The following is a 21250-nucleotide window of genomic DNA, read 5'->3' on the forward strand; positions in this document are numbered from 1 at the left end:
CTTTGCAAACACCGAGGGCGTAGAAATAGGCCTAAAATTATCTAGATTATCCCTTTCTCTGGTTTTATAAAGTGGGTTCCCTACTGGGTACCTTAACGGTTCAGGAACTGCCGAAGAGAAAATTTCAGACGTGGCTGTGTACTGAGCTGAAATATGCGGCGCCCTGCTTTAGTATCCAGCTAGATACGCCATCATATCTATGAGAGTTCTTCAGCGAGTTAATTATTGGCTCAACGCCATCCTTCGCGGTATCGCTGGGTTGTATTCAGATAGCAATTATGGAAAACCATTTCATAAGAGAGTTATATCATTCGCTATAGAAATTAAGTTGATTTCAGTTTCATTTTTAAGTGCTTACATTGCGTAAAAGTAACATTAATTCAAAAGTGAGGTGATAAAATATTTCTATGGATTATTGATGTCTTGATTTTAAAGCTCTAGCAGTAGCCGTCTTTAAAAACAAAATTACTGGATTTCAGATACACCATTTATGTAAGCAACTGGTTTTCGTAAATCCCAAAACATATTTCAGTAACATTGTGCCATCGTCCGTGGGTACTTATATTCAGTACTGTAAAATGTAAATATGTTTTAAATATTAATTATTTTAACGAAATTAGGCCTAAAACAGGTTTTATCTGTCGTTGTTATCACCTTAATTTTGTCTATGGGTTATGCAAGGCCCTCTATATGTACTTTTATTGGTAGCTTGTCATCTGCAATTAAATGATGTTATTGTGACTTTATTTGGAAAGTTAGCAAATCACATTATCTATTAACGTAAATTTGTTGTTCGAGAGTTTCTTTGGAAGCATAATACTCTACCTTGTTTTTCCTAGTGCTATATTCATGTATCCTATTATTATTATCAAATTATGACCCGTTCTTATTAACAAGCGTCCTACGAAAGTAACTGCTACTTTTTAGCAAGCCATTGTTTTAGGCAATTGCCTACACGACGTGCTAGGGTGCACACCTTGTTTATTCACACGACATTGTCAACGAAGTGAATACTTCGTGTGCGTGGAATTGACTCAAAATACGAGTAGTTTTCCAGTCCGGGTACAGAGTTCTACCATATTCATTATCATTAAGTACCAAATAAATTTAAATAACTGACAAAACAGGACTCACAGAGACTGAGGCCAGTGTTTGCTACTGGAGGACACACTCTGACCAGATGCAAGGTTGTTTATTTGGGTGACGTCACAAAGACCTACAAACTACAGTAAGATACACTAAGTTAGAAATATGTCACTGAAGTAGAATCAATAATGAGGTCTTTGTGTTCGACATGAATGAATTTGGAAGAGTTTGTTAGCGCCCTGTCCTGATCATTTATGTTGCAATCCAGAGTCCACAGCCACACGTACGGTAATTTTCAACTCTACTGAAAGACAAGCATTGCTTTCTGGTGAAACTGAAACCTTCCATTTTTGTTGCTGATTCTGTCACAGATCTACTTTTTTGAGGTTATGACGCGACCCAAATATAATGAAATCATCTCTTGGGCCAAATTTCTCTAATGTTTCTTCTCCAGACAAAAGGCCGGGATTAGAAGCAGTCAGTGTCCATAATGTCCCAGAGCACAGGGAGTTTGAAGTTGAATTTCTTGTAGTCCTTAGCTGTCTCTATAGCTCTTCTAACTTCTATTTGTGCCAGGACGATAACCATACTCATTATGTGACCGTACGTATTCACGAGATTCTGTAAATCCTGTATTTGAAAGTCTTCTCTAACCACATGATAAAGCAAATTGGCACACTAGACTCCGGTCAGTTAGATTTAAGTTTACCATTATATCCCTAAATCACTTAAGGTAAATTCTGGGAATGTTCCTATGAAAGGGACTCTGCATAGTCTATATCTTTCCCAAATCCGAAGTTGTGCAGAGTCTCTAATGACCTAGTTGTCGACACGGTGTTAAATCCTTCCTATATGCACTACCAGTATGAGCTATGATAAAGCCAAGTGGAAAGGATAATTCATGCCGGTATTTGTGGTGCAAACGGCTTATCGACCCGACGAGGACGTTTTAGGTGATCTTGTTTTAAGGTACGATATCTGACACTTCACTCGCAAATTAATATCTTCTGAACAAAACACAGACCGTTAATTGCAAAGCATGTAGGGATAACGCTTCTCGGGGCTTATCAGCAGATGTAGTTCTCTGCGACACACTCGATTAATTAGCAGTCATACACATGAAATGGCTAGTAAATTTTCTCATTTAATTGAAAGTAATTTAAAACACATGGAACAGCATTTGGTAGGACTAATGTATAATAATGAAACTACTGTCAAACTTGGTGGTCTAGCAGCATCGGCACAACACGGTCGCTCGGGATGTTCAATCAGAGGATTGGAAGTTTTGATCGATGGCATTTGAGAGATGTCGTCTGACATCCACAAAGAACATATGACGAAAATCGAATAAGAAACAGATAGATAGAAAGGAAGAAGAACAAGAAAATAAACGGAGCGTTTCCCTAGAAATCAAAAGTTCGAGGGATAGTATCCCAAGTGGACCACGAGTTATTCAGTCTGAATTTTAACCTAACATTCACCGCTCAATGATGTGGCTATTCGCCAGAAGCGACGCGTTCGGATTTCACGTTAAACTGCAGGTCCCCTTTCAACGGACACACAAGTCGCCGAAGTGGCATCTAATAGAAAGACTTGCCCCATGACATAGAGACACACGAAAATGTTAGTATTTACTTTACATCTGTAGCTTTATATGTTTCATAAAATTACTGACTCTTGAAAATGTATGCTTAGTCAATTTAGACAATTTTATCCATTATGGATACCAATTAAAGGGTAAATATATAAGGGGCATATTTTCAGCCCCTTCTCTGATCACAAAATAAGTTCTCACCAGCCTACAATTTAGCTGGAATTTATGGTAAAGTTGTACTTTATCAGTTATTTTGTTTGCTATAGTTTATTTCATGGCTTAATGTAAATGAAAATATAAGGAAAAACTTTGCATGAATTTGTAATACTATTTTGTCATTGCAATTATACGGTATTTCTGTGTAATCTGCAGCTTTGGACCAGTAGGGAATGTTTGACCTGTGAAACAGAATTTTATAAGCGCACAAGTAACGAGAGAAAGAGGCGCTATTGGTCGGGAGTCTGAAGTGAATGGTAGGACGGGCGTGAGTGCAGAGTTAATTAGCATAAACTTGACCATGGTACAGAAGCTCGAACAGTTTTAGTTGCAGTTGAAAGCGAAGAAGCTTAAGAAGACCACGGAGGCGTTTTATGTAGACGGAGAACGCAGTATTAATGTGTGAAAACGAGAACAACTAAGAACTTTCCAGAACACGATTGATTCACCATTGTTGCAACAGCTTACCGAAATACTGAAAAGGACACTAATTCTGAAATTCGACCCAGTGGAGGATATCGACAAAGATGAAAACTTATAAATGAAGAAGAAAAACAAGAACCAAGAAATTTCAAGGTAGAAGATCTGTCAAGATACAGCGCAGAGGACCTCAGGGCCCAAGGCCAATAATACAGTGAGTGGCTTAGAACTAGAAACAATGTCATCAATAGAACGCAGACATATTGTGGTTTCTCCGGGAAATATTCCGAGGTTTTTTCCGTGTTATTTTGGACAGAAGAATGTGATTTTTGCCCGGTCTATGGACTGTGTTGCGACTGGAGACTGACAACTATTGTTTGCGTATTCAGCTGTCAATCATTTTCAAAAGTTATCTTAATCAGCGTAAGGGTCAAAGCTTATGATACTTTCAATGAGATAACTAATACAAGCGATGACAGTATCTGCAATATTTAAGCGCGGTATAAGCCTGTCTGTATCCTACTCTCAAACAGTTCCAAAATTTTACAGAGTGCATTCTACGGCCAAGTTACAAGAAGGAGCAGCACCAGGAAGGTTACAAGCAGAAACAGCAGTGAAATCTTTTTCCGCGCTTTGTTAATTAATTTTCCAGTTACAAGGTAGCAACTGTCATCTTTCCGAGGTTCATAGAGTGCCAAAAACAGATCTACCATACTGGTACCACAGAGCATCCAACTCGCCGAGTACGACACCAGGTGAAAGAGATGTTATTCCAGCGATTTCTGCAACGCGATCATCTTTGTTTCGCAATACGTGAAAATAGCAGTTTAATAAACTAGTACGTAAGCGTTGATAAAGAAATAAGAAGTGTCTTTCCGCATTCTTTAAGAGAAGGAACAAACAGATTTGTCAATGAATCGGCCTCACGGTATCATAAATAGCTTAAAGCTCTTTCGCAGTTAGAATTTGCAATCATACCCCATAATAGCTGTGTAAGCATTATTACATGTGTATAAATTTAATATTTCACTGAAAAGATTAACCGTCTCCTTACAGAAGTAATTATCTTCTAAATACATTTACTTGTAATAGAGGATTAAAGATATAACACAAGGCGATGTATATCACGACATAGAAGTGCATAAATTCACTTTATATGTACTTGGAGTCTTAGGTTACATTCAGAATTGCTCTTTTCATTCTATACTAGATGTAACCGTTTTGTATTACGATAACTTAATTTATTTTGAGCTTCGCATTTTTGTACACAACAGTTATTTTAACAGTCAGGATATCTAAGGAAATATTGACCTACCAGTTTACATTGATAATCCTCTTTGCTTTAGTTTCTCTTATTTTCACATCGTTTCAGACGTAACCATTACTGGTATTCGGATAGACGCTTTCTGGAGTGTCACACAGACGACTTTTTAAGCAGTGATAAATACTCCAAACGATGAGACAGGCAAGACAATTCCCCCCCCCCCCCCCCCCCCCCCCCCCCCCGCAAACATACTGAAAATGAATAAACACGTCTAGGTGCAGTTTCCGTGAAGTTATAGGAATTGAACGACATAACGTGTACGGAACTTGGTCAAATAGTTCCGGAACCGCGCTGCCGCTACGGTCACAGGTTCGAATCCTGCCTCGGGCGTGGATGTGTGTGATGTTTTTGGGTTAGTCAGGTTTAACTAGTTTGAAGTCTAGGGGACTGATGACTTCAGATGTTAAGTCTCATAGTGCTTAGAGCAATTTTTTTTATCAAGTAGTATGAAGATAACAATGACGCAAACCAGTGTCCCATCGTCAGGGGAAAAGATGAAAGTCTGCCCTACGCTTGAAGCCCATCAGTCTTTGTTCTACTGTTGTAGAAATCAGACAACTTTCTCGTGAAGCTATTTAACCGTTAACAATGATACGACAGTCGAAAAAGCGAATATTCTTTATGGCGAATGTCGCCAAACTATTAGAGCGGTGGTGCGGTTGTATGCTGAAGAGTATCCAGATGGTCTCAAACACTCACGATCTGTCTTTGCAAACACTATAAATAAAAGGTTCTAGGAACTGGAAGTGCGAAAAATAAAATACGCCAAGGAGAAAGCGTAGCAGCTGATGAAAGAAATGAAACTAACAATTTGGAAGCTGTAATACACAATTCAAATGTCTGTAAGAGGCACCTCGGAAGTACGAGGGGGATAAACAAACGCGTTTTCAGCGAACACAACATTATATCGCATTTTAACCTCTTCACATTTCGCTGCATCTACAGCTGTCTTGCAACGAGTTCCAAAATTTGCTGCAGTTCTCTAAATGTTGTTTAAGAAAAGTGCAAAGGAAGTCAATCTTTACAACATGCTCTAATCGTTAGTTGAAACTCCACACTGACTCAAAGGAGTGGAAAGAAACATCGCTCTTCGTCTATCAACGTTTGGTCCTTGTTTTCTAAACCTGAATCATTGCTTCCCATTTTATTGCTGGGAATATAAATACACTCAAGTATCTCGAGTTCGTAAAATATGATACACTGCTGCTGCAGTTATTGGAAGGCACTACACAGGACGTGAGGCAATCAGCGCGGTACCAACATGACGGATGTCCCTCCGATTCCGTACATGTAATAACAGACCCTCTTAAGAGAACATCTGGATAGCATTGGAACGGTCGTTCAAAAAATGCAAAATGGTATGCACACTCAGCAGACTTAACACTTTTGTCATCTTCTCTATGACCAAATTAAGACGTCTTTTACGAAACACCGATGAAATGCTTCATAACACGGGCCTGTGCTGCCGTTGATATGAAATTCAGCGTGCAGTATTGTTTTTCCAGAATCACTTCACAGTATGTAGCAATGGTCAGGGTCAACATTTTGATCACTTGATATGACACACGTGGAAAAAAAAAAGAAACGCACGAACCGTACATGTGTTAAGTGTCTGTTTATATTAGGTATAACAGGCTAGACGTTTGTGGAATATCTTCTCCTGACGGCGGGTTAGTGGTTTTCGGCGCTGTTATCTTGATGCTGTTTGATCAGATCCTATACATGCTGTCGTTGAAGTTCTCTTAGAAGCTTCCTTAAAATGCCTCAGAAAAAAGTTTATAGCTCTATTAGAAAAAGAAATAAAGTCGGTATTGTAATGCGGCGACTATAAACGATGAAAATTACTTGTGATTGACAGGAAATTTGCCACACTGTCGGCTAAAACTTGACGAAAACTGCACCTCGAGGAATTTATTCATCCTTGATATACTGGTGTGGCCCGTCTTAACTACCTCAACACACACACACACACACACACACACACACACACACACACACACACACACGTATATGCCTATGAGTCTCCTATTTTACCAAACAAATGTTGGAGGAGAGCTAGCTACAAGCCGATTATATAGGTATATTCACTTAGCGCTAAACACCTCGTATTAACATGAATCTGACAAAAGTGGCATTGCACTCTGAGATAATTCTATTTGGGAATGTTCTGTTTGTGGTCTCGCTACTTAATTGGTGCACTTATTGAGCTGAACTCTAACTATTGGTGCATTATATGCAGTAGGATCTATCAGGTTTGTATATCTTTGTCAGTTACAGTAGAACGTAGCGTGGCTCACGTCAACGGCTTTCAGACTCACAAAGTTTTGTGGAAGACCTCTTAACTAGTCCAATTCAGTTTAGCAGTAGCCGTGAAAGGTAGTTTAAAGCTAACTATGACCGTTTTAGATTGTACTCTGTGCCTGTTTGCTTTTAACTATAAACCAGATTCATTTTATAGCACAAAAATCACTTTGTGAATTGAACATTTACTATAATTTATAAATGATAAGAATTACGACCTTGGTAGTGTTCTGAAAGATTCGTGAGGATGATCATTTTGGATATTAAGATTTAAAGTAGCTTGTACAGTTCCATTTTAAAGTTTTTCTTACTGGTGTAATGAAAGGGTTAATTTATCGAGGGTGTAGGGCCTACGTAAGAGATGTGTGGAGGCGACGGGAGAGGTCAATCACCAACGTTGCGATAGGCAAGAGGAGGAAAAGCCATCTTTAGTGACATTAAAACGGCACGTGCTAGCTGCAGTTAGCACCAATCCTGGTAATTGGCTGCAAAGAATTAAAACATTTTTCAGGGAGTGTAGCTTCTACATTTAGTAAAGTTCTGGGTGAAAGTCACAGAACGGACAGAATCAGTTGTGACATACAGTTCTTTGGATTTATTACCAATAAAATGGTTCGTCCTATGTATATCTGGACTAATTTTTCAAATCTCAGTCACATAACTTTTCATTTGGCATAAGCGGTGGTAGTTCGAACTTGCGAGTTCACTAGCGCTGAACGTAGTATTATGATAATTCAATCGAGCTAAACATTAAACTGGTATATGTGAATTACTCACCGAATTTGGGAACATTACTGATGCACTTCTAAGCAACCGAACTGTGTCCACAATAAAGCACCCACTACCAGCAGATTATCATCCTATTTTGTGGTAACATATTTTACTGAATATTCATTGTGGTGTGTGACCTACAGACAGTTCAGCTACCATCTCAGAGTCATGTAATTTCTATGGCAACTGAAGCAGCTCCATATGTGGAATTAAAGGAACTTCTTTGTTGTATAATGCTAATCCTTGAAAGTCAGTGAGCCACAGATAATCACAGTGTTAGAAAACTGATTGATCTTAGCAAACAATATTTTTTACTTTGGTTGGAATTTCGCTGAAGCAAGAACAGTCGTTCTCTGAAGTAGGCCAGTGTCTCATCTTTCAGAGGCCGCCCATAAATGTTCGTGTGGTAGATCTCAATAAAACCTACGACCAGGCTGGTTATCACGGTCGTATTATTAATCATGTAGTTTTGAGGTATGCAGAAAAAACGCAAGCAAAAACACGATGTTAATCAGAAGAAAAGGATCTAACGTAAAATATTTAAATCAAAGTACTGTAAGAATTATGATAAAAAACATCTAATTTGAGTGTAGAGCGCTCTAGTGAGTATAGTAAAATATTAAGTCACCTATGTAAAAATAATAACCTTGATGGCCTCTCGAGGCTGAGTGCATCCCGTCCAAGTCGTCCTACAAAGGGAAAGCCCTTAGCAGGCTGGAGCGGGAACTGAACCCACTTCCTCTGCGTGGCAGTCAGACACGCTGACTGTTCAATTTTTTTTCCATTTTTGGAGGCGGGTAAGTTACTTATGTAACCAGTCATTAATCTGGAATATCTGCTGAGGCTATGTTTATGTGCAAGAATCAAGACAAAGGAATACCAGGTGCTACTCAAAAGACCACGGAATCTAACAGTAAATACGGTCAGTCTGCACAAAGTTTTGCGTCACCGTCACCAAAGTAGTCCCTTTGGGAGCTCAGACACCGACCTCAGCGCTTCTGCCACGAAGGGAATGCACACTGCCGGCCGGAGTGGCCGTGCGGTTCTAGGCGCTACAGTCTGGAACCGAGCGACCGCTACGGTCGCAGGTTCGAATCCTGCCTCGGGCATGGATGTGTGACGTCCTTAGGTTACTTAGGTTTAATTAGTTCTAACTTCTAGGCGACTGATGACCTCAGAAGATAAGGCGCATAATGCTCAGAGCCATTTGAACCATTTGAATGGACACTGAGAGTCTTTTTTAGTCAGTCTGCTCAGAGCCAACTGCCATTCCGCTTCAATCTCCTATGTTGTGTCAAATGTTCGTCCCTTCAATGTAGGAAAGAGGAAGAAATTGTACGAAGCCAAGTCGAGTGAATACGGTCAAAGGGGAAGAACCGCCGTATTGTTTTTGGCCAAAAACTCTGGTGTAATAGCGGAACATGGTCGTGTCGAAGGTTCTTCATCAACAACAGATATCCGGCTATTTTTAAAACGCTCAAACCAGTCATACATTTGTGTCTGGGCCAAAGCGTCATTACCGAATGTTTGTTCTTCGGCTGTTTTACCAAGTTTAAAACAGAACGTGATACAGCAACGTTGTTCTGTCAGGTCTGTCATTGCAATAGCGCATGCATAAGCAAACGACTGAATGGAAAATTTCCCGCCAGCAATAAATTCGTCCACTTAGATCGAAGCTGCCAACCGTACTGACGCATGAAACTTGTATTACGCTGTTCCTAGCGGCGGTTAGTTGTGCTACCGTTTGTAAGGGTAGGTCATACAAATTTCGACAAGTTTTAGGCAGCACCTTCTATAACAAAAGCTTGGTCCAGTTTCATTTCGTCTAATATTACGCAAAACCTTAGAGTAGATTGTTATGGTATACGCGATATCTTAAGTACAAGGTCGCAGAAGATATGTTGGCTAAAATCACGTTCTGGGTGTTTATATGGTTTAAATAGCGAGAACGTATTTCATTATTTAGACAATGATTATAGATTTCTGTATTTTTTATGGTTTTTTAAAATGCGTTCGAGAGTGGGAACAACAAACTCTTTTCAGATTGTGATACGGACAGTGCTGAAACATGGCTTAAGTCAATTCAAGTCACATTTCTTTCACAGGAAATAAAACGAATACGCATTAAGCCGTGAATTCAAAACACTTGTAGAAATTTGATCAAAGAATTTAGTGTGCTAACTAAAGCTTCCAGTTATGCTTATTCCTTGAATTTTTTGTATGTAATGAATCTTTTTCTCCAATTGACAGTTCAGCACACAAAGTCAGTGCCATGATTACGAACGGTCTATATGAGGGCTTAAAGCGTTTGGTAAAAAGAGTCCCAATTATTCAGGAACGCACATTGTCATTGACTTTCCAGCAACAATGAAACCCATTTAAACGTTAGTAAGGCACAGTTTTTCATTAACCTGAAGACCGTACCGGTGGACTGACGAATGCCGTTTATTTTTTTTTTCCTTCTTTTTTTTTTTTTTTTTAATAACACTAGGTATTGTGACTGCTATGTAATATTCGGTCTTAAGTGCAGTATTCTAAGTTAAAAGTTTCACATAAAAGTATTTTTCATTTTACGAAATACCGTCACAATAAATTACGAATTACCTGTATTTTATTTACTTTGTATTAGTCTGAAAGTGAAAATTAGTTCGCTTTCTTTAACTTGTTCTGCATTCCTGAGGACCAATTCTATAACATTCTATAGAATAAATATTGAATCAAAGTATCTTATTTCTCTTGTAATTTTGTGTGTGTGTGTGTGTGTGTGTGTGTGTGTGTGTACATGGAATTTTCCTCATTTCAAAATGGTTGAAATGGCTCTGAGACAACGCGACTTAACATCTGAGGTCATCAGCCCCTTAGAACTTAAAACTACTTAAACCTAACTAACCTAAGAACATCACACACATCCCTGCCCGATGCAGGATTCGAGCGTGCAACCGTAGTTGTCGCGCGGTTCCAGACTGAATCGCCTAGACCCGCTCGGCCACACCGGCCGACCGTTCCTCATTTAAGATGATATGTAGATAAATAGGAATAACGGTGTTCCTTTTAGTTTCTTTCTTAACTCCGTTCAGTGTATAGCAGTTTCATCCAGAACTACTGTTGTAGCAACTAATTCAAATTAAAGCCAGTTGCTCAAAAATACTTAAATGACTTTGTTTTTATGAATTCTCTAATCTTTTAAAACTAATATTACCTACTGGTAACTGTCACATACCTTTGTTCACAGTTATCAGAACACAGTTTTCTCGTAGCTAAAAGCAAGTCTCGTAGCTAGTAATAAAGAAATACCATATTTTGCCGCACAATATATGCTGCACCAAATATCTGGCAGCCTTGACGGCATATGCAGAAACTGGTGATTGATACTGCTATAGCAGGACAGTTTTAAACTGCTCACGCATTATCAAGTCATTTTGTATTTCATGGAGGCAGGAAATTGCGTGGGTAAACAAAAGAACCCTTTGTGCCAGCCTAATGTGGGTGCTCACGAGAGTTCGCTCAGCATTTCACGTCGTTACGGCAGAAAATTTGCGAGTCAAGGAAACTTTTTCCTTCTGCACATTAGTCACTGAATTAACATGTAATCATCATCATAATCAGGCCCGTGTTTCGCTTGAAGCCCAAAGGAACCGGTACCTGCCCGATTGTATCGTCAGCTCACAATACGTGGACGCAACCTGTCATTTTTTGTGAGGCTCGCTGCCCCATATGCATTTTGCGTGTCCAAAATGGCCTCGGAACACGCCACTAGCTGAGCCTAACGATCTCATACTCTGCGGTAGTTAAGCATTGTGTTAATTTACTTCCCGCGTCGTAAAGGAGCTGCCTTCTGAAGAGACTCCCGTGCAAACCTTTCTGTCTTACATTCTGCACGTGAGAACGCAAACACCACCAATAGCGTTTCAAAGTTTTCTCACCCCAGCACAGAGCCTCGTGGACTCCGGTGGTTACGGGGTAACTGCATGTCGTTTCCTACCCTCAATTTATCTCCCTATCTGTATTTCACTGAAATATCTGTACAAGAGAATCCGGCCACTGACTGTCACTAACTTCGTCAAAACCCATACAATAGTACCGACCACATAGACAAACTGGAAGACGGTAGGGAGAATAAGAAGAAAAAAAGGAGGAGATCTGCCCGCCAATGTAGACGTCTACGGCATGTGGCATGTGTCTCGTCTGTAAACCAATAAACTTGTTCCTTTGACACATGGAACTTGCTGTCGTCAACAGCATTTCCTACTTTAACTTTGCCTTCAAGCTTGCTTTCAGTGCTGCTCGCTTCTGTCCCAGGTTCGTGTTTCCGACAGGATTAGTTGACAGTATGGTAGCAGTGATACAAAGTAGTATTGATATTTTTAGTAATGAAAAAATGACCGACGTGCACCACGTGTATCAATTCACCGAATACAATGAAACTGCGGCATAAGGACGCTATGCTGAAGTGTTCCTGCAGCGACGAAAATCACATACAGCACTGTTGCATCTGAGGGTTGCTGTACAGTTCTGTGTTTCGTATTATAGGTTTTGGTAATTGCATGTTTTAGGCTTATTCTATGTTCTGAAGGCATTTTCAGAGAAGCGAAGGTGAATGATGTAACAAGCCAGGCATATCGAGGGGCGTTCAATAGGTAATGCAACAAACGGTTCAAATGGCTCTGAGCACTATGGGACTTAACGTCCGAGGTCATCAGTCCCCTAGAACTTAGAACTACTTAAACCTAACTAACCTAAGGACATCAGACACATCCTAGCCCGAGGCTGGATTCCAACCTGCGACCGTAGCGGTCGCGCTGTTCCAGACTGAAGCGCCTAGAACCGCTCGGCCACATCAGCCGGCAGTAATGCAACACATTTTTCTCTGAAAGCATGTTCATTTTATTCAGGGTTCCAGTAAACTATATTATTCCTCACTCTTTTGCCTAAAAACCATATTTTTCTAAATATTCTCCGTTCAAAGCTTTCACAGTGCCTTGTTGACAAGTCAGATCCATGGCTTCATGATATCTGCACCACACTCGAACGCTGCCATCAGCTCTTATCAACTGAAATCAGGACTTATCTCACGAAGCCACGGTTTTCCAGTCTCTAGGGTCCAGTCGAAATGGCCCAGGAGAGGCACTGCAAGCGGTACTGTGCTGTTAGCAAAGGCACTCGCTTTTGTCATCTCCTGCCATAGTCCATTAGTGTCATATTTCACCGCACTGTCCTAGCGTATGCGTTCGTCTTCCGTCCCACGTGGATCGCTGCGGTTATTTCACTCAATGTTACTTGTTTGTTAGCACTGACAACTCTAAGCAAACGCCGCTGCTCTCGGTCTTTAAGTGAAGGCCGCCAGCTACTGCACTATCCGTGTTCAGAGGTAACGCCTGAAATTTGCTATTGTTGGCACACTTGACACTGTGTATCTCGGAATATTGAAATCTTTAACTATTTCCGAATCCGAATGTCCCATGTGTCTAACTCAAACTACCATTCCGCTTTCAATGACTGTTAATCCCCGATGTATCTATCTTCATAGATACCAAATCCAGGCATAACTCAATATGGCCAAAAATGTGACTCGTGCCCTTTTCAGAATAACTGATTCAATTGGAAAACGGCAATTTATGTTTGCCATAGACATTTTGCCTCCCTTAATGGAGCATCTTCAGTGATCTTAAATATTTACACATTTTTACTTACATGCAGCACTTTTATCTCCATTGTATCTATAGGTTGTACACTTTTCCGAACCTGACACATTCATGCTCAGTACACAGGATAGTCAGAAACCATCTGAGATGTTTGTAAGGGTATTACAGGGTAGATTACGCTGGGAAATAATTGCTGAGAAAAGAATTCGACAAGTTGCGCCAATTCCGAGTTAATTAGCATTGAAGTTAGCCATCAGGCTGTTGCTTGCGGAAATTCAAGCGGTCTGCCAGAGAGGGTATCGCCAAAGTGTTCTTCGCTTGGTTTTCTAAAGCCGAACAAAGAGTGATACAAAAATTGGACATGGGACGGTAGTAAGTATCGAACCCGAGCCAAAGGCTGAGCAGTCTCGTGCGCCATCATCTATACTGTGAGAACAACTGACAATGACTGTGGGTCGCTTGAATATGAGCGCGCAAAGCCGGCAAAGGGTAATTTCAATGTTTCTGAGTTAATTAAACTCGGAAACGGCCCAGCGTGTCGAATATTTTTCTTAAAAACCATTTTCCAGCACAGCTTACCCTGGTACACCCTCACAAGCTTTTCCTACTGTTTCTGACCATCCTGTATACACTTTGTGATGGTGTTGCACTACAAGTGCCCTTGGGTTCTGTTGAAGTTATTCTGCCTTCAGCATTACAAAGTCCTGCCAGTGCAACACATGAACTGTACACGCACTTTCCGCCGTATTGCAGTATTATAATGCTTTGTTATCTGCTGTTCTGTCAATTATATAGTCTAATGTATTTACGTCATATCTGTAGTCAATATTTTTATTTGTGTGTCATGGGTATGTGTTTTATATGTACTACGTGTCTTTGCCCAAGTTCGACGGTGAGTTCTTGTTTATAAACTGCCTGTCCTCTGTTAGTGCCTTTGGGATGTGATTGTTCTATTGCTGTGGGTTGAAATATGTTTTGTGGTTATTTACTCTCGTACTTCGCATATCGTGCTTTGTGGGGCGATGGCTATGCTGTTTGAAATGTTGTGTATTAGTGAAAAGACTGGTGTAATTCTTCCAATAGCTGATAGGTTTTTTACATCTTCTCCTAAAATTTCTTCCTGCCATTTATACATTGCGTTGCGGCCTTGGCATATAAGCCGCTAAATACCCACTGCTTGGTAACAGCATCTCTTGAACGATGGGGTGTTTCAATTTGCTTGGAGTTTGTTTGTCGTTCTATGTGCTATATGGAGGAACTATTTCTATTGAATTTCCGCATATATATACGTTTATTTATGTGTGTACATCTTTGCATACCATCAACTTTCCGCACAAAGAAAATACGCACACATATTGATTTCACCATAGAAGATAAAATGACACTGTTTTTTCAAGACTCTGGACATCATTTATTCAGCCGGTCTTTAAAGCATGGAGATAAAAAGAATGTTGTTGTTGTGGTCTTCAGTCCTGAGATTCAACCTTAGCATTTCAGATGTTCTAGCCTCACTACCATGTTGAAACTTCTGACATTCCACATCCCGATTTGTAGAATTCTACCCTTTCGTTGGGTATTCAGTTTTTTTCCCATGGTCACCTACCACTTGTCAGTCCCATCCAGGATATCCGAATGGCGGACTAGTATGGAGATCACCATGATACCTTTTGAATTACGGCCCCCATTTCTGTGGATACACATTACACCGGGCTGATAAAAGTCGTGGGACAGTGATTTGTTCATATACAGATAGCGACAGCATCAGGTACGCAAGGTATAAAGGGCCAGTGCATTGGCGGAGCTATCATTTTTACTCAGGTGATCCATCTGAAATGGTTTACAACGTGATTATTGTCACACGACGGGATTTAACAGACTTTCAGCTGAATGAGATTTTCACTCTGCAGCGGAGTGTGCGCTCATATGAAACTTCCTGGCAGATTAAAACTGTGTGCCCGACCGAGACTCGAACTCGGGACCTTTGCCTTTCGCGGGCAAGTGCTCTACCATCGGAGCTACCGAAGCACGGCTCACGCCCGGTACTCACAGCTTTACTTCTGCCAGTATCTCGCCTCCTACCTTCTAGTCTCGGTCGGGCACACAGTTTTAATCTGCCAGGAAGTTTCAGACTTTCAGCTCTCCATGCTACTCTATCCTGGGCAAGCTGCTTCATCTCCCAATGAAAAGATTATGTTGTATAAACTGCATTACAAAGTAATCCCCGCTTCTGCCCACTCGTGTACGTCCACACAACAACAACAACAAAACAGCAAAACAGCAATGTCACCACTACAAACAAAGCCATCATCCACCTGACCACACAGACACACACACACACACACACACACACACACACACACACACACACACACACACCTCCTAGTTGCAGAACAGCTTATTAATTGCAAGTCGCAGGTGCTTATAAATCGTGTTCCTTAACGTAAGTTTAGTATTTTACATACTACAAAAACTGCATAATTTGATCGAAGGTATCGTATTTTTTACAGGAAGTTAAAATATTTCCTTTCTCTTTCTGCATTATTATGACAAGCCCAATTTCCATCAGGCTCTCTATAACAATATTTCTCTCTTCCACAGAATTTTAAGTGATTTTATCCGTCTATATCGGAAGCCACTGCGAGTGATTGCGGGTACATTGAGCATCATTCTTGCTTTCCCCTTCCAACTGTGAACGGTGCGTCAGAACACTGTCGGTAGACCTCCGTTTGCGTCCACAGTGCTCTGATTTTCACGTAATGAATTTCATGAGATGTGTATTAAATTAATATCTTACTTGAATATTTTGCGTTCTTGTGCTGTCACAATTGCTGGAGTAAACCCCGCTCACATCTATTGTGGTTCTCTTCTAGCTTTAGCCACTAGAAGGTGATTGATATCTCGGTGTCTGTTTTAGGATTTCCTCTACCCTGTCTATTAATACGGTCCAGTAAGCGTCGCAGACTGAGGAACAATATTAAAAAATTTCTTAAACGAGAGCCTTGTGGGTGAATTACATTTTCTTAAGATTCTTCCAGTTAGTCTGTCAGCCGTTTCCTTTCTCTACACATGTTTACATGTGGTCGATCTGTTCTAGGTCATTATTGACACAAGTGCCTAAATAGTTTGCATTTGATACTATTTCCAGTTATTAATCACCAATCTTGAAGTCTGACAATAATTGACATACCCGCCTATTTATACCTGATAATTTACATATCTGTATGTTGAGGATGAACTATCAATGTCTGTGCATAGTGTCGGTCCTCTTCAGCCTTTCTGCATTTTTAAACTCTTACGTCTTCGTTCGCATTAACTGCTGACCTGAACGTCTTTGGATGGGCGTTAACAAATCCGTATGTTGCTGGCCTTGCTACTCTACACGCCACAGCTATTTCTTACTGTCTGAACTGTATGTGTGCTGATTAAGTTCTATGAACAAGCTTAGGAAAAGGCTCCGTCTGGCAGTGACATATTCCTTAACAGCTAGTAGGTTTTCTTTCCTTTTTTCCCAGGTACAAAAATCATTAATGAATTTAAAATTTTCTGTATGAGAGCGACCTTATACAGGGTATAAATTTTAAGTTGACAAACCAGAATAATTCGAAAAATAAGCTCCACACGAAAAAATTTGTAGAACCCAAAGTTCATTATTTTTGAAGGGGACATCAGCTGTGCTAAAATTAGCCCACCACCCCAGCCCCCTGAAGCGGGGCGGAAGGCCACTTTAAAATTTCAAATAGGAAACCCCATTTTTTACTGCAGAATCAGATTCTATATGAAAAACAACGTGCATTTTGTCTTGAACATTTGATTTGATTCTTGGTAGTTGGCGCTGCAATTCAAGAAAATCCATGTTCTCATGTTTCCTCAGAAAAGGGTAACGGCTAGATAAAAAATACTTATTTACTTCGTAAATTTTGATTCGCTAAAAGTAAAAATCTCTCTGGAACCTACTGGCAGATTAAAGCTGTGTGACAGACCGAGACTCGAACTCGGTCCCGAATTCGAGTCTCGGTCCGGCCCACAGTTTTAATCTCCCAGGAAGTTTCATATCAGCGCAGAGTGAAAAATCTCATTCTTAAAACTGTCCCTCTCCCCCCCCCCCCCATAGGGTGGGGTTTGAGCGAGAGGAATAAGAGTTTTAGAAATGTTGACCCAAATATTAATTTTTTGCGCAGATTCGGGCAAGTTTTGTTTGTTTCGTGGTCATGAGGTCACACAACTTTTAATTATCAAACAAATCATCTGACTAGCTAACTAACTAATCAAACATCATACTTACTAACGAGTGAACTCATTAACTAAAAAACTAACTTACTTACGAACCTAATTTTTATTAGATTCGGAGTAATCATTCTTGTTTGTCGAGAAGTTTCACCACTGGGGTGCTTGCTTAATTTGAGTCGTTTAGTTTCGGATGGAAAAACGTAGAAACGACTTTCATAATTTTATTGACTTAAATCACATTGTTTACACTTTATTTTATTTCGGAATACCGCGGCTGCTACGTCGTTTATATTTTTATAATTATGTACGATAATCGATATCACACACTGCCCTGATCGATAATCGATGTTCTTATCCAGTCCTTGCTGATAAGTGACGTAATGTTTCGGAGTGCCGCCGATGGGTAGCGGGGACGAGAAATTCGCCCTTTCTCGTAATGAGACTGGGCTTTATATATTGTAAATATTAATGTAATAAACGCACTATATCTTTTACCCGTCTGAGCATTCAGACAGCAATACATCGATTACAGCTATTGTCGTTTGGGCGACTTATGTTTGATTACCTTGTGTGACTGCGTTAGCGGCTTTTGTTCGCTACCAGTCGCGTTTGACGCCGAGTTACTATTGCCAGGCGGAATTACGCCGAGCGGGCCGCTTCTCGCGCATAGAAATTCTAACCATGCCTTTCTCGACGCCACTCAACTTTCCTCTCGTGAGATTAATAGGTGGCATAGGTCATTATGAATTATCTTTCTGTGGAAGAAAAAATTGAGATGGTGTACATTTATGGAGAAAGTGAGAGAAATTTTGACGATGCAGTCGCGCTTTAAGCGCAGCGTTTTCCTGGCTAAGTACGATCACGGTCCTCTTTTGTTCGAGTTATTAAAGAAATTACTGCTGAAGGTAGTGTGAATCAGAAAAAAAGAACCCGTGCAGCTGTGCAGACAACAATCAAGTGGCAGTCCTAGCTGCTGTGGCTCATAATCCACATGCGAGCGGAAGAGAAGTGTCAGGGCAATCAGGATTTCACACAGGAGTGTTTGGAAAATCCTGAACCTCCACAAATTTCATCCATACCATGTACTATACGACGATGGCTTCCAAAACCGTCTAATGTTTTGTAACTGGGCAGTTGAGCGGATGCAAACAAACCAAAACTTTTTTGCCAGAGTACTTTTCTCCGATGAGGCAACATTCACAAACCACGGCGAAGTTAATCGCCATAAAATGCATTACTGGAGTGAACAGAACCCACACTAGATTCGAGAAGTCAACCATCAGCGACCTTGATCAGTTAATATTTAGTGTGGTATAATTGGCGATAAACTGATCAGTCCATATTTTACCAACGGTAATTTAAATGGCAACAAATATCGAAACCTACTTGAAAGTGAACTGCCAGATTTACTTGAAGACCTGAGCACCGAACTTCGACAAAATATTTGGTTTTAACATGATGGTTGTGCACCGCATTATTTATTAGTAGCGAGGGATGCACTAGATCGACTTTACCATGGTTGCTGTGAAATGGCCGGCCAGATCGCCGGACCATACCTCGCCAGATTTTTTCTCTTGGGGTTATCTGAAAGATATCGTTTATCAGGAAACGCCTAAAACTCGCGAAAACGTGCTGCAAAGAAAAAGAGATGCTTGCGCTGCAGTTACACGACACGTGTTATCAAGATGTGTGCAGGGATTTACAGCACGAGACAATAAATGCATCGAAGTTGGAGGTCATCACTTTGATCATTTGATTTCATAAAGAAGTGAGATGAAAGGGATTTACGGACAGCAAGAAAGGCTGAAAGTGAGAGGCGAGGGGCCTCACTGGAAACACGCAGCCCGAAATTCATTTACTTGTAAGTATTTGCAAATAATCAACAATAAAACGAAACCTGTCGTTCCTTTTCAAGACCACCAAATCTTAAACGGGAATACGTTCATCTTTAGTTAGCGAGTGGATTAGTCTTTTCCTCAGTTAGTCTTTTACTTTGTTTACTCTGTGAGGTAATGAGTTCACTCGTTACTAAGTAGGATGTTTGGTTATTTAGTTAGCTAGTCAAAGGATTTGTTTAATAATTAAGAATTTTGTGGCTCCGTGACCAGGATACAAACGAAACTTATCGGAATATGCGGAAAAAATTAATATTTGGGTTTGGGTCAACATTTGTGAAACTCTAATTCCTCTCTCTCAGACACCACCCTATGGGAGAGAGAGAGAGAGAGAGAGAGAGTTTTAGTTTTAGCGAATCAAAATTTACGAAGTAAATGAGTGATTTTTATTTATCCGTAACCATTTTCGACGCAAAAATGAGTACATGGATTTTCTCGAATTACAGCTCCAACTACCAAGAATCAAAACAAATGTTTAAGACAAAATGTACGTAGCTTTCTATCTAGAATCTGATTCTGCAATAAAAAATGGGGTTTCCCATTTGAAATTTTAAAGTTTCCTCCCGCCCCATCCCCAAGGGGCTGGGGTGGCGGGCTAATTGTAGCATAGCTGATGTCCCCCTCGAAAATAATGAACTTTGCATTCTACAAATTTTTTCGTGTGGAGCTTATTTTTCGAGTTTTTCTGGTTTGTCAACTTAAAATTTGCACCCTGTATAATTATATTGTCGAATTCCTCGTTTCTGACGTTACATGACATTGCTACAACCCTCTCCTTTATTAATACATAAAACAATTAAGTGTGCGGATCTGAGATATGTCTGTAATTGCCGGCCGGAGTGGCCGAGCGGTTCTAGGCGCTACAGTCTGGAACCGCGTGACCGCTACGGTCGCAGGTTCGAATCTTGCCTAGGGCATGGATGCGTGTGATGTCCGTAGGTTAGTTAGGTTTAAGTAGTTCTAAGTTCTAGGGGACTGATGACCTCAGATGTTAAGTCCCATAGTGCTCAGAGCCATTTGAACCATTTCTTTCTGTAACTATTCTTAAAACCAAGAACACTTTTTAAACAATGACAACTCTAGTGTAGTGCAGCCAAGATAAGTGAGAAAGAAGGTCGACCAAGAAAATCATTACTAAATGTTTTTCGTAGCTCCTCGACGAAAAATGTCTCAGTGAAAGAACAATTTGCGTGGAAGTATTATGAGCCAGGTTCAGATAAGAACACCTCATGGTTAAAATACATCCGTCTCTTGATTTATTGCCCTCACTTAAGATATAGAATTTTCGCGTTTTCACACTGTCTGGCAAGTTTAGAACTTTCGCATTATAGCTAGTCGCAATAGTTTCACAAAACAAAAATTACACTTCATTTTTAAAAATAGGTTTACGTAAATAAAACTAAACAACGATGCGCAATTACACTTGTAAACTTCAACACACAGAGTCGTTTGCATTAATTTTCAAGCAAAAATTGCACAAGATGGCAGTATGTGTCAAGAACTATATCTTTGTCCCCTCGACATCATACGACTTTCAGCAACTAACTAAGAAGAACAGACATTGTGTATACATCAAAGAAAATAATTTACGAAATAAATAAAATATATTACATCTATGTTTTCTTGAAGCTATTTTTAAAGTATATAACGAAAAATTTTAATGTGGATGGCTTCAGATGGAAATAAGAACAAACAAGTTTCGAAATAAAATCAGTATATGAAAAATAATTAACCTTATTTGAAAAATAGAACTCATTCATATTGCTAAATTTTT

Source organism: Schistocerca americana, chromosome 3 (genome assembly GCF_021461395.2).
Source record: "Schistocerca americana isolate TAMUIC-IGC-003095 chromosome 3, iqSchAmer2.1, whole genome shotgun sequence".
Lineage (NCBI taxonomy): Eukaryota > Metazoa > Arthropoda > Insecta > Orthoptera > Acrididae > Schistocerca > Schistocerca americana.